This window comes from Amblyomma mixtum, chromosome 1 (assembly GCF_055824585.1).
Source record: "Amblyomma mixtum isolate Tamu chromosome 1, ASM5582458v1, whole genome shotgun sequence".
In the NCBI taxonomy this organism is placed as follows: Eukaryota; Metazoa; Arthropoda; class Arachnida; order Ixodida; family Ixodidae; genus Amblyomma; species Amblyomma mixtum.
The window spans coordinates 207,204,969-207,221,219 of NC_143012.1; the positions used below are offsets into that span (position 1 = coordinate 207,204,969).

At 45.3% G+C, this 16,251-nt stretch overlaps 1 long non-coding RNA gene across 4 annotated transcripts; it reads left to right on the forward strand.

The window, feature by feature from the left end:
- The first annotated feature begins 6,617 nt into the window (after positions 1–6,617).
- LOC149370663 (uncharacterized) lies at positions 6,618–15,227 on the forward strand. 4 transcript variants are annotated; one of them, XR_016286048.1, is made up of 3 exons: positions 6,618–7,006; positions 7,427–7,579; positions 15,045–15,227. It is a non-coding gene; the product is annotated as an uncharacterized LOC149370663 (long non-coding RNA). The 4 variants fall into 4 exon arrangements; XR_016286049.1 differs by having other exon boundaries at positions 6,618–6,852; positions 6,949–7,579; XR_016286050.1 differs by having other exon boundaries at positions 6,800–6,820; positions 6,949–7,579.
- Positions 15,228–16,251: the final 1,024 nt, after the last annotated feature.

Consider the following 16,251-nt stretch of genomic DNA (forward strand, 5'->3'; position numbering starts at 1 on the left):
TTTAAGATAAACCGGGCTGAGCGATTTTGTATTGCCTCAAGAGAATGTATGAGTGTTACGTGACCGGGATCCCAGACAGATGACGCGTATTCAAGTTGTGGACGAATGTAAGTTGTGTACAATAGTAATTTTAATGATGATGGTGCAAGGCGGAAATTACGGCCTATATATCCAAGGGGCTACTGGCTTTAGAAGTGATATAATTGACATGCGATTTCCAAGATAGATTATTGGTAATGAGAACTCCCAGATACCGGTATGATGTCACCGATTCTAATGAGACGTTTGATGGTTGATTGGTTTGATAAGAACGACTGCAAGCACGCAAGTATGTTAGAAGGAAAGAATACCCCCCTAGACACTTTGTCAAGCGCCTTGGAACATTTGAATAAGTAGTAGCAGTAGCAAAAGCATTTATTTCAGCAAGGAAGAATTAAGGCATGGAGGGTAGGGGGGGGGGGGGGGGTTGATATGGAGCTTCGGTGGTCGGTCTTCCTTAGTCCGCAGTCCCGCCGGCCATTACCGCCACCTTGGCCCTCGTCACCAGCAAGAGCTGTGGGCTCGGGTCGGAGTCGGTCTGGAGGGCCTCCCACTGCTCTAGACTAGGGCTACTACTCTCGGCTAACAAAGTGCTCTTTTCGCAGGAGATACGGCCTGTTAAGTTCCTTAGTGAAGTGTGGAATGTAGGTCATGTGCAATGTAGTGAGGCACAAAAAGAGTGCCACAAGTCTTGGGCAGGTTAAACTAACATTAAATGTGTTCTGCGAAATAATGCCGAGGATCCCTCGAATTTTCAGGAACACACGGAAGAGTACCTAGGCGCCGTCACCTGCTATTTCCTTCGAAGGAGTACAGATTACACGCCCGCATATTGCGCCTTTGCGTGAATGCGGACACACCGAACTGGGGAAACCTGTCAGTGAAGTGAGCGGCTCGTGTACGTCGGTAGGCTATATTTGTTGCCTCAAAGCAGTCAGAACCCTCCTAGTGCCTTGTGGGAAACATAGGCTTCCCACGGACACTGCACGAGATCGTCAAAACATATGTTCCGGTATTTCTCCTCTTTTATACTCTTTCCGTCATTGCCGCCTCGTACAATAGGAATTGAGCGATTCGCTTCCACCAACCTACGACACGGTTATATCCGTGAATTATCTCTCTCTTTCTTCTGTTGTTTCGCTTTCTTTACCCTCTATAGCTCGGATTTCCTGGACCGTGTCGGCGAACCGGGGTCTCGAGGAGCCTGAGAAACCGCCACTATACGTGCACGGTTCGCCGGCGCAGATCGTTGCTAGCCGTCTGCACATCACATCAGACGCACTGCGTGTTGATTACTAAGGTGCGTACCCACCTGCATGCGTCCGAGGTCTATGGAAAACCTCGCCGTTCTCACGGCCTTATAGAAACGTGTACGCAGCAGTCCCGCTCCACGCATACGTACTGGCTTGCACACATATACAAGACCGTAGAGCAACTCGAGCGAGAACGACTGCTAAAGTCTTCATGCGCGCCAAAAGTAGCGCGACAATTGGTGGCCTACTTAGAGCGATTTTTGTGCCCGAAGGTACTGCAGATTCCAACTCGATACGCCATTCCCGCTTTTAAAAAAGGCATTGCAAGACATATGTTTTTCTGCGGTTTGAATTCGACTCTTCCGTGTTAGTGCACGGGTACGAAGAGCTTTTGGCTTCCTTTCTCGACACTAAAGCTTTGGATTTTCTTTTCTTCAAATCTAAGGAGCTTGAAATTTTCAGACGAATACACAGATAGACACGACAGGGCTGGCGCTGTGTATTCGTGTATTCGCGTATATGTGTTTTCGTCTGAAAATTTATCGCTGTTTAAATCTGAAGAAAAGAAAATGCATCACCAACTAGCCCTACAACGTATTTTACAAAGCTTGGGAAACGAACAATGGAGAGAAAAATGTGCACAAATATGTGATTCCTGCAAATTTTGGTACCTTCTTGTTGATTTTTGTACTTTGTTCCTAAATAAATTTAGAATGACTGTTCCGTCGAGTTCTTTACTTTTCTTTTCTTTCTTTTAAATGATAAGCATTATGGGACCTTTTTTTCATGTAAACTGCGCCTGCGTCTCTGTCTATGGCTTGTGCCGTAATTTGAAAGTGCCATGTGGACCTGCATACCTTTGAGAATATTACCTAAGCAAGAGGAAACACGACACCCTTGCAAAGAAAAGTGATGCGGTACAACCATTTTTAGCACTTCCCTATAATTAGTCGGGCGTGAAATGTCCAAGTTATTTCCTGAACCAAGTTGTAAATGTCTCTGTTAGCATGGTTGTCTGCTATAATTAAGTGAAAAAGCGTGCATTCCTTGTGTCGTAAGTGGCCTTTGATACCTGGCCACTGATACTGGCCACTGATACTGGTAAGTCATAGCCGTCTCTACAAGCCCACAGTTAAAGATGTCATAGCGCCCGTTTACCTCCCATACCGGGAGCATTCGTTTCTTTACTGAGACCCTACTCCACTTTAACGAACGGTGCACCGCTCAAGTTGTCTGGCCCACGTCAGCTGGCAGTCCTTGTCCGACCGCATATACGATCTTGCCGCCACAGCGGGTACTTTCTTGCATCACGCTGCATAACGTTGCATCATGCTACCTCACCTACCTCCTGATCAGCAAGAAAAAGAATAGAAGAAACGCGCAGTGGTTCGCTGGTCACAAGGCCTTCTTATGCAAGCACCTTTTCCCGCGAACAATGCTTGAAGGCAGTCAGCGTTCCAGCTGTCGTGAGCATCAAACATTAATGAACGGATGCACGCGTAAAGTGCTAGACGTGCGGAGGTGCTACGTTTGCTTATGTTGAATGCCCTTCGCTTAGTGAATGTAAAGTTCGTCAATTTGACATCTATGGTGTTACGGGCTGAAGTGAAGGCTCCGGACGAGGCAGCAGGAAATCAAAAAAGGAGGCAATAAACGCTTCGCTTTTCGCCTTGGGGTGTATACAGCTCGGATGAGGCTTTCGAACACAGCTAACGGACGCCTTTCAGTGACAAAATAGTATAGTATACGTTTTTTGTAAGGCGCTTCATTTCATTTACGTAATGAAACTTCAACTCTTCATATCGAACAACTCTGGAGAAAAGCATTTTTGAACCGGCAGCTTGTTAGGAACGAAATATTACCTTGTAATGTAAGATTTTACTATTATAATCAATATATCCGCAGATCATCCGACGGCAGTCTCCTATATTTTTAATATTAATGTTTTTGATATCATCAAAAACGTTCTTCACAGGATTTTCTATGGCAGTCTTAACTGTTTGAAGCGATCAATGGAAACACTTTAACAGAAGTATTTTGCAACGTATCAGAAGAATGGACCATTACCTTAACTATTTCGATAGAAGTATCTTACAATTTTCGAATTTTCAAAACTGTGGTCCGATAATGTTGGACATGGAACTGAGAATTTAGGAATTAATCTGCAAACATTTCGAAATGCGTATCAACAATACATCCCCCTTACCAGATAACCGCATGTAAAAGGGGGTGTTTCGTAGTTATTCCAGCTTCTTGGGAGAAAAAATGTGAGTAGACTAAAATGAAGCGCATTTTATATACTAAATTAACTCGAAGGCTGCAATAAGCCTTCCAGTTCCACACGGAAATGAACTGAAGCGTCTTTAGGCAGATCACCCTGTCTGACGAGCTTCAATAATGACACGCTGAGGCTCATGGCTCACCAGAAGGCAGTAGTGAGTGGCGGTCATTAGTATTGCTGTGTATGCTTCCGCAGGGAGCAGAGATGGGTGAAGGGTGAAGGTCTGCTATTATGCTCCAAGCTCTGTGGGAAAGCCGCTCCCCGCTTAACTTTCGGTGGAGTTTGTTTTGTTTCTTGAAACAACCGCTTCTTTTGCGGAAACCTATCGCCACCGTACGTGACGTCAACATTGCTACATCTGATCGTCATTGAACACTACAGAGAAGCCTGCACGCCGATGTGGATTTATTCGGCGGTTACGCCTTCATTTCAAAAGCTAGCACAAAAATACTTCGCATGCTTTATCAGCACGTTTGACACAATCGACAACTTTAAACTCTTCGAGCTCCAAAAATTCTTCACTTGGCGTTTAACAGCAAAAACTGAACTCACACAGAGAAACGATAGTATTCCTCACTCAACCAGAAAAGAAGAACCACGCATGAGTGCCACTTTGGGCTTTATCCCTTTCGAAACGCTCTTCCTTGACAAACAGAGTATGCACTGTACGTGCGTACCTATAAGGTTTGCTACGATAGCTCTCAAGGGGTATCGCATTAATTCACACAAGCGCAATGTTAAACGTTCGACGACCGATTTTGGCGCAGCGGCTCAATGGTGGGCTAATTCTTAAATCGAAGTCGTGTTTTGTGAGGTTCCCTGGTTTCTAGGCCGCACTTTAACAAAGAGCCTAATGGTGATGTTTGCTTGCACATTAGGTTACCCTAAATGCTGGACATAAGGGTTTAGACATGCAAGGCAAAGAAGTCGCAACTAAGATATGCTCCAGAGAAGCGTGGACATTTTGCGAAAGTGCACTTCATTATAGATTTAGAAAAAATAATATGGCAGCATTTTAACGCCGTTAAACGAGTAGACGTGCGAAACTGTATTTAGCCTTGTTCGATCATGGTTTTGCTTTGTTGGGTCGTCGGCACGTCTGCCGACGATATTAGTTCGATAGTAGTATTAGTTGAGGAAGGCTACAATGTGCAATGCAATGCGTGAGAGGGCGTATATTAGTTCGATAAAACTTTTTTTCAATTATTTTGCTTGGTCTCACCATGATATTAGTAGTATTTGTTAGTTTGAACCGCCGCGGTGGCTCAAGGGTTATGGCGCTCGCCTGCTGACCCGAAAAATATGGGTTCGATCCCGACCGCGGCGGTTGTATTTCGATGGAGGCGGAATTATGGAGGCCCGCGTACAGTGTACTGTGCGATGTCAGTGCACGTTAAAGAACCCCAGGTGGTCGAAATTTCCGGAGCCCTTCACTACGGCGTCCCTCATAGCCTGAGTCGCTTTGGGACGTTAAACCATCATAAACCATAAGCCAGTAGTATTAGTGTGAAGACGATCATGAACAGCACGAGCGTGTGCCACCGTTTAACATGAGGCAGGATCGTTGTCAATGCCGGCCGCCGCGGTGGCTCAGTGGTTATGGTGCTCGGCTGCTGACCCGAAAGACGCGGGTTCGATCCCGGCCGCGGCTGCTAGAATTTCTTTGGAGGACAAATTCTAGAGGCCCGTGTACTGTGCGATGTCAGTGCACGTTAAAGAACCCCAGGTGGTCGAAATTTCCGGAGCCCTCCACTACGGCGTCTCTCATAGCCTTAGTCGCTTTGGGACGTTAAACCCCATAAACCAAACCAAACCGTTGTCAATGCCAACGCATGCAGCGCACACCTGTCACGACCGCCACTTAGCTTAAAGCATGGTTGAGGTGTCCACTGTTCCAAGAGGGCGGTTAAGCGCCTTCCTTCTGGTTCAGGTGTCCACCGAGATGTGGACACCTCGCCCTCACCTCACGCTACGTATATCCTGAGATAGCAGAGCTAAGCCACTGCCAATTTTATATACACCACAAACCACGCAGATGGCGATGAGCAATCGCTACTGCGCATCAGAGAGGGAGAGAGAGAGACTGTCGGCGAGAGGATGGAGAGCGCGCGGAGGCGGCGGCGACTCCGGTAGCGCCGTATGACATCACACGCTCCTCGCGCATGCGCAGCTTGGCTCCGCGAAATGGCTCGGCGACTAGCGTAGTGTTGCTTTCGCAACAAAATGGTTTCTGAGGTGTGGCCTGCAACTTTTGGAATAAGGCTATATTGCTCGACCCCTGGTCACAGACCAGAGCCTCGGGAAAATCGCAATGCCATGAAGATTTTAGATTAAAGTTAGCAAAAGGTATTTTATGTTTCCTGCATCTACCTTTGTTTTTGCAACTGCATATGCCAACAGCTGCCCCCATGGCCTTCAAATGCCAGGAAGCAAAGCAACGAATGCAGCGTTCGCCACTCGCAGCGTTCTCTGAGTGCTGTTATCATAGAAACCAATGAGAACACCGTCTTTGACATCGTGCTGCAAATTCTAAAGCAGGCTCATTTCCTCGAACCTAATCATTCACACTTTATCTTTTCTAGGCGAATTTTTAACTGCGTATTTTAAGAAAGTCTGCTAAGCAGGCAATTATACCGGCAGTCATTGACACTCTGAAAAGCCAATTTCTGAGTAACCTTGGGGTTGGAAACATGAGAACGTTCTAAAAGTGGAGGTAATCTTTATTGCCATGAAAATACACACTCAAAGAAAACTCCTTCACTTCTCGAGGTCACCTTCTTCCTTGGTTGCTGCGTCCCTGCGTCCGCACTAGACCAACCAAAACTTCCGAAAGCTCGGGGTTCACGACTGTACTAAACATCTCCGATGTATCCCTTATAGTAATGTTTCTAGGTTTTATTTGGTTCCGCAATGTTTTTAGAGCTTCCCGACTCCTTTCGGCTGCCAACACTTCTGGATCACAAAATGAACAAGGGAGGGGAAAACCTCAGTTTGCTAGAGCCAACGTTTCGACAAGGGGACTTGTCTTACAAAGACAAGTCAAGTCGGAAGTGTCTCCTGCGACCCGGTCGCAATAACGCAAGCGTTATTTTCACCCGTGACGTCGCATCCGGTTTGAAAAATGACGCCACGTCCGGCCAATTTTTTGTTGTTTTTGTCATGTTTGAGCCGAGCTACAGCCGAGCCGAGCATTGCTTGCAGTAGGAGAATGGCCGGACGGTGGGAGGTACGCGCGCTCGTGTTGCCCGTGAGCAATTTCTCTATTCTTCCTGTCTTTTGGTATGTATGTACTGTATGTATTGAGTTATTGCCCGTTATATGGCATTCGGCATTTCATTTTGAACTTCCTTGCGCCCGAATATTTTGTGTTTGCAGATCACCCAGGACTAGCACTGAGCCCGCTTGCCCGGCAGTGGACACAAAGGCCGTAAAGGTGAGACTCGTCTGTTTTATCCTGAGTTCTGCTCAAAAGCTCAGTGCAGTTCGACAGAAGAGAATATGCGCTGAGTATGTTTTTGTACCTTTTGTCAGCCCGGCCCAACGTAACTTTTGGTCATGTAAAACAGGCATGGTTAGCGTGCGCCCGAAAAAAAGGCGGGAAACTTTTGACAACAGTCCAGTTGAACTAACCGTTTATGCGGTGAGTTTTGTGCGCGGTCCGATTTTTTGTGCCCCCGCTAATAGGAAAGTGTGTAGACTACTGATTTAATGGTTCATTTTACAGTTGTGTTGCTGTTTATCCATACGAGCCGCTTTCCGAAACAGGGGCACTAATTGCGGCGAGATAAGCGATTACGCTTTGGTGTCTGCAGCGCGTAAACATGTTCTTCTTTTAAATTTATTTTCATTTCAGAAGACAGCACTTGAAAAACCGAAATGCAGTTTACTCGTATGCAGGGACCTTCCCGATTCCTGCATCGAGTCCGGCGTTCTCTTGCTGGCGCAGAGGCTGAACAAAATGGGACGATAGAATGCGGAAGCAGCAAAGGCTTTAAGGCGCCACAGGGTGAGCTCTCCACCTTCTGTGAATTTTAAATCGAGTGCTGTGCCACCTGCACTGAGCATCGGCTTTACATGGGGAAGGTACTTGCATGAGGCAACTGGAAAAGCAAGCGTTCTTTTAAGGCCTCTAAGCTTAAAGCCTTTTTACAGGTGATGCTTCAGAGACACCTGAAGGAGATGAACATTGTGGATAAGGTGCTTGATGTCCTTTGCTATTTTGGAAGCTTTTGAGGTGCATAGAGCTCGCAAGGCACTGTTGCAGTGTGTGACAGGTCATTGTGGTAATAATTACGTGGCTATTTGCCTTGCATCGGGTGGGCGGTAGTTTTTCGCCCTAGCCATCACAGGGAAAGAAGAAACAAGAAGAAAACTTGGAAATATTCACTCTTAAGATGGCATTCACCTGCAAACCCCAAGTGAACAAAGCCTGCCTGTATAGTGAACAAAGCAACTAGGCTGTCACGGATCAAGCAAATTGTAATTTTGAAAGTGGGCTTCCTGCTGTGAAACTGGGAATGTTTGTGCTCCTAGAGACAAGCAGTGGCGAGAAGCCATAGACGAGTGTAGGTAGGGCAGCTAGCTGAATGAGGGAGTAGTTCCCGTATTTGAAGAACACATGGAAAGATAAGGACGAGGCATTGTTTGTGTTGTTCCTTCTATGTTTGTCTCTTTTTTTTCCCCACAAGTTAAAAGTAGATATTTGTTGTAGTTTCACTTTTTGAGGCAGCCAAAAGATGGAGCACAGGGATGACTCGCACAGCATTAGTGTTTTTGTTTCGTACCTAGTGTTTTGGGTACTTGCACCTCTTGACCTCAAATGCGGCATTGTCATGATCTTACATGGTGCTATGCTGATAAAAGATGTGTGCAGCACACCTATGGGTGTGTGGCATTCAGGTTCAAGCACCAACGTAGGACTTCCAGTGCAGTAGGAATTATGAGAGGAAAAAAAGCCTCAAGGGTGGGGATGGGCAGTTTAGCTCTTCAGTTTACCTTTTGTGAAAAATTCTGCGGCAGGAGGTTACATGTCAGCCCACCCCTTTTGTAATGCTGCCTTTGGGCCGTTGAGGTACAGGTAAACTGATAAATAAACAACAAAAAGTAATTGCTGTTCAAACAATATAATTTTCAGCTTTGGTGGAGGATTTTCTGTGGCCCCTTCAGGGAGGGTTTACCCAGAAATTGTAGTTATTGCTCAATTGCCCTCATGCCACTTGATGAGGGAATCTGAGAGGTCGAAATGATAATTTACCATAGCTGTGAACAGTAATGGCTGGGTGTATCGCCGGAGAGAACCGAGGTCATCCACTGGACTGAGTGGTAAGAATTTCGGGTTGGTTAAAGCACAGATTGCTTAACATCATATCGCCAGATCTTGCACTGTTGGCGTGTGTGATTGTTGTGGTGTGTGTGGCTGGTGAGCTGTCAACTTGGGTGTGACAAAAGTTGTAAGCTCAGCCAGACATGCCTGTGCTGTTTGAGCTCTGGGCAAGAGCTTTGAGCGAGGCCACTGCATTGTGTCCCTGTTGTACATTTGGCTTTTGTGGTGCTCCAACTTCCTCCTTCCCCCACCTTTGCTCGGAATGTCGCCATGGGAGTGAGAGAAAGTGGTGTGATGTAATTAGAGCAGTGGCATGGCCATAAGATCCATCCACACAGTACCACTTATAGGTTGTTTGCTGGTTTGGCACCGCGGTCAGGATTGAGGTGAGTTGTGAGTGGGCCACTGTGGAAAATGACATAAGAGCAGCAGCAAACATGGCACCAATGGTGGAGAGCAAACTTTGATGTCTGTGTTGCCATTGTTGTCAAAGTTATCTGCGAGGCCATCAAGGGCAGCACCTGTTCTGAATGCATCGCATAGCAGTAGATCAGAACTTCACCTTTACACTTGGGTCATGGGCCTCACTGCAGGAGGTGTATCAGTCAGTTCAGATTTCACGTTGAGACGCATCAAATTCAGCAACCTTACTACTCATAAGTACAGTGAAACCTCATTAAGGCGTACCTCGTAGCACTGCAGAAAAACTATGTGCAAAGCGGCAATATGCCCAAACTGAAAGCGACCTGAATATATCCACTTACCTGGTAAAAAATGATTCCTGATCAATTTTTTAAAATGTGCACACGAAACCTTTTAACTGCATAGCTACCTTTCAGCCTCGAATGTGGCTTGAGCAGGGTATGTAATCCGAAGGCAAAATAACCGCTGGTCCTTAAGGGTCCTTAAAGAAGGCAAGCATAGCAGGGGGCGGCAGAAAGGTACGTGGGTGGATAAGATTAAGCAGTTTGCCGGGATACACAGCTGGCGAAGGACAGGGTTAATTGGAGAGACATGGGAGAGGCCTTGGCCCTGCAGTGGGCGTAGTCAGGCTGATGATGACACTGCCATCCTGCTGCAGAACATCTGCAAAGAGCCCTTCACAGGCAGCGTGGCTGTCAATACTGAGAGCTTCGCCCTGATGTGACACACTGCAGCTTATTTAATTTGGGAAGCACGCTATCCATGACAGCGTTGGTAATATGAGAAGGGGCTGGACCACAGCTGCACAGTGGCGCAGATCAGCCGGCAACGCAGCAATGATAGGTGTGGCGCATGGAGGAAAACTGAAATCTGCTGCAGAAAGGCCAAGTCATGTGACAGCGATAAGCAGTAGCTATAGCAGTGGCACATCTGCATGGCTAGGGTCGTGGCTGCTCGTACACCAGCACCTGCAAACAGATTAGTGACGAGCCTCGGGTGTGGTGGGGACAGGCTGGCACCCCCCTTTCCTTACAACGGGAGGGAAGAGTTCTCTTTCCAGATGCGTCAAGCTGCTGCAAGTAGGCTAGGCATGTCAGCAACATGTCTTATTATGTCAGTGTGGCGTATGCATTAAAGCACTCATGAACTTTCCTTTTAAATAATATGCATTTTAAAAAAACTGTGCAGCCAGTAGTTTTTTAAACTTTGGCACATCCGTATCTTTACCTTCTCTCAGTATTGGTCACCTGCTGCAAAACTGGAAATCTGCTCCTAATAGAATTTTGGCTTGCTTCAAAGACTGCTCCAAAATGCTCGTGGCCATTGCCTCCTCTGCACATGCTGTGTGGTGTGTAATATTCATTTTTCCCATGGGCATTGTCACATATGGCAAGCTCGGTGGTGTATCATTGTTTGCGTAAGAACTTACGGGCACTGAGAAATTCCCTAGGCAGACGCTTGGCCACCCACTGATTTCAAGGTGATTGCACTCTGCTCTTCAATGAATGCTAAATCCTGACGCGATGGTGTCTGCAAATTTTTTTTGCCACCTTCCCCCCCCCCCCCCCCCCCTTTTTTTTTTGTCTCCTTCTTTTAGTATTTTTTTCTTGGATGTTGCGAGTGCTGTTTATTATGCAAGAAGCTTGAATTAGCAGCTTCGAAAAATTTGATTGCTGGTCTGCACGCGATTGTCTCCATGTCCAGGTTTTGCACTATTTCCTAATCCCTGGCATTTATTGGCACTTTCACTTCATTAAAACTTTTTTGTGTGTGTTTGCTGGCACAAATTTTGGAAAGCTCCTTTTCTAGCGCTTGCAAGTTCTTTCCATATTTTCGTTTTTCATGGGGCTGGAGCTTCATGGCACATCCAGTCCATCAACTATTCCTTGGCGTTTTCAGATTGTCCCATTGCACTTGTGTAGTGTGGAGGAGCCGCCGCTGCTCTTAAGATGCTTTGTCTCCTTGCTTTTTTTCATAGCCTTCTCCGCAGTGCTCAGGTGCATTTGGGAAAAGTATCGAAAAATGATGACTAGCTTGGCTGCCATTTCCTCTTGGTCTCTGAATGCACCATGCCGTCAGAATTTGACAAAATTATGGACATGTACACCAGGGAATCATTCCACAAAGTTATCCAGGATTTATATTGTGAAGAAAAATAGCGTAACACGCATAATTTTTGGGTTTGTTATACGGCACATTACACGAACCAAGAACAGAATAGCAAGGTTCTACTATATTTCTCTGAAGGGCTGTGATGGCTTTACAGGGTGTGTAGCAACCTTGAATCATCAGGAGAATTCTCTTTACCTGGAAAAATGAGTGAATTGTGAGGGATACGGTCAAGAAAGTGGCGAAGTTGGAAAAAAGGACTGACTGAAATTAACGCAGTGGTCTGCCGCAAGTTTCAACGTTACTGTGAGTGCCCAGCACACGGTCTGTTCACATTGGCGTGGCATATTTTTGCTTCTAACATGTACAAGGCATGGCAGCCTGTCTGTTTTGGGTGTCTTTTTCTTGTCGTCCATGATGTGAGCATTGTATATACTGGTTCATTCTGTACAGGTTCCCGGACTCTACAGTTAATTTGGGCTGGTGCATAGGGATAGACATAGCTGCATTCAAAAGTATTTTCTGTGGAATAAGCCGTAGTCATAGCAATGTAAAGAATTCATGCACTTTCAATGTACTCATGCGAGGAGCCACGCCACCCTAGCGTGGCATCAAAATCAAACTGAAAATCTTGCTCTCAGGCCTCGTCAATCTTGTAGGCCATTGCAGAAACAAACAGAGGCTAGTTTCTCTGCGGTTCGAGCTGTGATAAGGTCATAGGAAGCTGATATTTTTTATGGAAATCTCTTGGTGCTTGTCCCATGGCATTGCTGCTGTCGAAAGGGATGCCAGTGTGAGCGCAGGGTGCCTTCATTGGAAAGGCAGGAAACTGCAGTACTTTTCACTGATGGAAAAACCGACCTTTGAAAGCCTGAAATAATCTCTGGCAGTGCAATGAGCAGTTTATGAATCCCCTGAAAGCGTGCGGAGTGTTTTGTTTAGATAATTTTCCAGCATTTTCTCAAAGTGGTGCTCTTTGTTTCTTTTGTAAAAGCACATATGACCACCACTCTTATGAACCATAAAAGAGAGCAGGAACTTGTGAGCATAATTTTAAGAAACTTCCAAATCTAAGAGCCCAGATCACTGAGGCACTTTTCGTCTGGTGAGAAGGAAAACAGCTGCCGAAATTGCTGCACAGATTTTGAATTGAAATGTGCCAGCATCTGTGGGCCCGTTATGGCTAGGGATTCCAGTGTGGTGAAACCCATACACAAGAGTTAAGCGGGCCATGTCCCGTCAAGAATGATGCATCCGGGACAGCATTCCATGGTTGGATCTGTCTCTAGGTGTCACGAGGCAGCGTCGAAGACAGTCTTGTTAAAGCTCTCACTCGCGTTGTAGCTTAAGCTGTTCATTGATTTTTTGTGTAATCTTTTGTTTCTCAGCAGTGTGCCACATCACGTCATACGCCTTTTCAGTGTGAACTGTGACAAGAGCACCTCCACTTGCCAGCTTGCAAATTCAAGCTGTGAGGTTTTTCCCTGCACACAGTTATGCTTTAGGCAAATTTTACCATTCTACATGATTTCCCCTCATTCACTGAGATGCTCGGTAAGCATTAGGATGTTATAAATTATGAGAAGTAAAATATTGGTGTGGAATATTCAGTTTTATTGCTGCATTTTGAGGAAACATGTTTGTATTGTAATTTTAACTATCTGTATTGATATCTGAACTACTCTAGAATATTCAGTTGTATTTGCTGTGAATTTTATTACTATTGTCTGCTTCAAAATGAAAATTTCGATGTTGACACACACTTGGTAGAGAACATCAAATGCTGGGAAGAATAAAGGAAAGGGTAGCCACCTATAATAAAGAGATGGACTTCGTAAAAGGAGCTTTCTCAAACAGGGGAAGCAAATCTCTTTTCAATGCAGCTTTTGCGGCTTCATTAATTTTTTTCTGTGAATTGATCATGTATACTGTCCATTATTATCGCCACTATGTTTCTCGCTTCGGCCGTCGCCAATTCAAAATGAGCAGCTTGCTGGACGCCCAGTTTTAATTTTCTTTGTTGAATGCTTCAGCTCGTCTAGATTGCATATTTAACTCAGGAATGCATTTAATGGCTACATTTTAGTCTTTTTGTCCGCAGATTTTTGTTATTCCGTCCACACTGCAAGGAAACTCGACTGTGTAAACCACGCGGAAAGATATTTGTTTGAGTGGGATTAGATTCTTATTTTATGTGCAATGTGGATAGCAGCAATGCACTGCACTGTGAGCATTTCATCCAATGCAAGCAGATGCTGCTTTCAGTTGGCATCTAGATCACAAGGGCTTATCCAAGCTGCAACGGGAACAGCAGGATTGCTGAGAACTAGCTCTAATTTTATACACAGCAAAGCACAAGGAAAGCAAATATTTATTTTAAAAATGCATTGTACAAAACAAATTTTATCTGCTTATGAATGCACATTATACTCGCGAGATCACCAAAAAGATTCCCAGAAATTGTTGCACCCTTTTATCCTTTTGGAATGGGCTGAGTGTTCCAAAGCTAAATACAACGCTGAAATCGCGTATTCCGACTGAGATCGTCCCAAGTGAGCTGCTTGGTTTCAGAACTCGACGTTGCCCCTCACCCGCTTGGCTTTGCTAAGCATATTGTAGTACCGGCCGGCAATTCGAAAAGCCCTGCTATGCACAGCATGTGTACGAGAGCAGACAACGCAGCAGTCCCTTTGTCTACTTTTGGAGCCCGCGTGACCAGGGTTGATGCTCTTGGGAGTGACGTCATAACACACCCCGGCGCTCAGAAAGCGAAACCGCTCAGTATAAGTAACACGGTAATAAATTATTTATAGTGCATATATGAATAGTGCAGCATGTGTCATGTATATGTGCCCTGAGGCAATGCAATATTTGAAACAAAGACTCCAACCAAAAATTTGGTGTCCCCCCCCCCCCCCCCCCCCATTTTAAGGTTTTGGGTTTAGCATATGGAGCTTTTGGCCTCCTGTGTGCCAGCGTCGGAAGCCTCAAAAGGAAATGCGGCAGTGTTGTGGGCTGGCCAAGCTTAAGTTCAAGACTTGAAACCTGATAATTTGATTCTCTTAATTAGTACTGGTCTGACCCAGTGAAACCCTTTCGTTGTTTGTCTTGACTATTTTCATTCTCTCTTGAGCTCTGTGCACACTTTTTGTGTGTGGTTCTTCCAGCACATCTTCAACAATGTTGCTTTTATCCTTTTTTTTAAGGTCTTTCAAATGTTCATGCACAAGGCCACTACAGGAGTGCGTAGGCTGCTGCGATAGTCTATTGGGAGATGTTTAATAGTACCTCTTGCTGGGCTAGTTGGTGTGACATTGTGTTCAGGAAAGTAAAAACAGCGCTAAATTCTACACAAACCACACAGAAAGACTGCAGCGCCCGTCCTGTCGGTCTTTCTGTGTGGTTTGTGTAGAATTTAGCACTGTTTTTACTTTCCTGAACACAATTGGGAGATTTCCTTTTCTTTTTCTCTCTTGCATGCATTCCATTTTTTTTGTGTGTGCATTTGTTTGCGGGTTTCTCTTAGTGGTTTATTAGTTGCATTTTACTTTTCTGAGCCTGCCCACTTTTGTTTTCTCTTTTCATGGCATCCAACCCTGCATATGGCTGACTCTAGGGGAGGGACTGCAGCAACCGACCTTGCATGACACAGCATTCTCTGGTCCAAGGCACCTATTCATCGTTCCAGGCTACTGGCTCAAGAACGTGCTCACAAGTCTGCACCTTGGCCTACAAGCAGAATGACAATATACCCATTGCTGCCAGAACTGCTGTGCCAAATAAAGTATTCCTACCAACATGCCTTGTCGGTGATTAATGAAGCATATGAATAGATTACTAACAACTTGGTTGGCCCTATAGAAAAATCATGTTACAAAACAGTCAGTTGAGACCATACCCAGCCTCCACATTGTTTCCTCTGCAGAGCCGCATATTGCCTTTCTGTTCATGCCCCTGCAGCAGAAAATGCTGCACAAAGTTAATGAGGAAAAGAAATTTCACTGACAAGCTGCTCTGAGACTACTGCTAGAAGGGTACTGAAGCCCCGTGAAAATGTAGATCAGGTAATTAATGTTTGTGGGCGCTGCATGTGTACTTTCAATGCGTAGGAGGGACCAATTTCAAATTTTTTTACAGGTAGGTAGCACCTTTCCTGATTGCACCATCCCCTGGTGTGGGATGCTTCTGCCTATACCGCCACCTCATTTAACACTGACTGCTAGGAAAGCTCTTGCTGAATATTGTAATCTGGGCGCTTTTAATTAAATGGTCTTTGTAGGTATTTGAGAAAGGCAACCGTCCTAGCACTACTGGTGTTCCAACCCACTGCAAACGAAGCGGATTCTGTAGCACTTGGCTCTCGCTGGCAGCTAGTGAAATTGCTATCTCCCTAAACTGCACTCTGAAAGAGCATAAAAAAAACTCTTCCACGGTAATTCATGCCATGTAACATGACATGGAAAACATCACGTGGCTAGTTCATCCATTGTTTTCAGGTTCAAGACATCTGCCAATTTTTATACGGTAGCTTCAGTCTGTTGCAAACTACATTTCTCTTGAAGGCACTTTTTTCATGATGATGCTTTGGGTGCACAAACTGGGTAATGTTGGTTTTTACCTGTTAACAAAGGGCCCTAAATGATTAAAATGATATTTGGTAAATACGATTTACAGTCTTCTCTTACCGTTTCTGACCTATCTTTCCTCAAACAGAACAGTGGCTGATTGAATTGGCATCACTTATTAATGTCAGATTTAATTTTTTTCGTGCTATAACCTTTCTTAGCTGCTAAGGGCCATTACTGCCCGAGAGGTATGTAGGG